This window comes from Sipha flava, unplaced genomic scaffold (genome assembly GCF_003268045.1).
Source record: "Sipha flava isolate LNK unplaced genomic scaffold, YSA_version1 38_pilon_pilon, whole genome shotgun sequence".
Taxonomy (NCBI): Eukaryota; Metazoa; Arthropoda; class Insecta; order Hemiptera; family Aphididae; genus Sipha; species Sipha flava.
The window spans coordinates 1-1,187 of NW_020273099.1; the positions used below are offsets into that span (position 1 = coordinate 1).

General features: G+C 28.9%; 1 long non-coding RNA gene across 1 annotated transcript; it reads right to left on the bottom strand.

Annotated features, from left to right (window-relative positions):
• Nucleotides 1-27: 27 nt before the first annotated feature.
• On the bottom strand, nt 28-779 carry LOC112688388. The gene is made up of 2 exons (XR_003149060.1): nt 338-779; nt 28-183 (listed from the first exon to the last, which is right to left on the bottom strand). It is a non-coding gene; the product is annotated as an uncharacterized LOC112688388 (long non-coding RNA).
• Nucleotides 780-1,187: the final 408 nt, after the last annotated feature.

Below are 1,187 nucleotides of genomic sequence, written 5' to 3' on the forward strand. Positions count from 1 at the left end.
TACTTTTACAAATGTTTATAGCATTCAGACCTGGAAAATTCTTTAATGTCATATTTAATACCATTAATATCAATCTATAATGAGAAATTTTTAGCTATTACTGGATCACTCAGTCGACTTGATACACCACTATTTGCCAATATCTTTATCACCACATCAAGGACACTCTTCGCAGGAGCATTTCTGAAAAAGATTATTGAACAATAATTGTTGTATATGATGAAAGGAGAATATAAAATAATTTAATGGAATTTTTTACCTTGGAAGTTATAAAAAATATATATATTTATTTTCTTATTTTGAATGGAAGATAAAGTTTAATATTTACATAAATTACCTCAAGTTGCCACTATGTTGAAGATTTGACATTTTAGTAGTTTAAGTAAATAAAATATGTAATAATCGGGTGTAGAAGGAATAAGATGCAAGTTCTGCCATACCATGTGTGACGTTTCGGCATTGTTCCTCTTCTTTTGGCCAAAAGGTACACTTAGTCACTGACCTATAGAAGGGCCGCTATGAAACATTGTTGGACAACAAGATTGATTGACAAGGAAACAAATTAAAACGGTGTTTGAAACATCACAGCAACATAAACATACTATCAGTGTTCACGAAAAGACAACAATTTACAGAAGAACCCTCGTGATTATGGATGTTGCGATACTACTGATATTAAAAAAGTATCGATACATTTCTTTCGATACAAGTACTTTTTGTATCTATCAATACTTTACTTGTATCGATAAAAAAATACTGGTATCGAATATATAGCATTAAATTATTTATTAACCGCCATAATGGTTCAAAAATCAAAAGTACTCGAATGGTCGAATGGTATCAAAGAATAATTCTTTTCTAGAAAAATTATTTGTGGGCATGGTAGAGAATTAGTTTATAAAATTCGGTCATCATACTAAAGTCTATACTTTATACGACTGTATTTGTTATTTCCATGAACCAGAAACTACAGTCCACAATACAATTGTCAATAGGTTTATAATAAACCTTTTTATCATAAATTATGTATACTGAGTTCATTTTTAGCCATGGAAATAGTAAAAAGTTTCATCACATAAAATTGAAAAAAATTTACATTCATTCACCTCTTTTATTAATTTGTCTGTGATAATCAAGCCACATATATCGATCAAATTATTTTGAATAGTTTTACTAACAAATGTTGC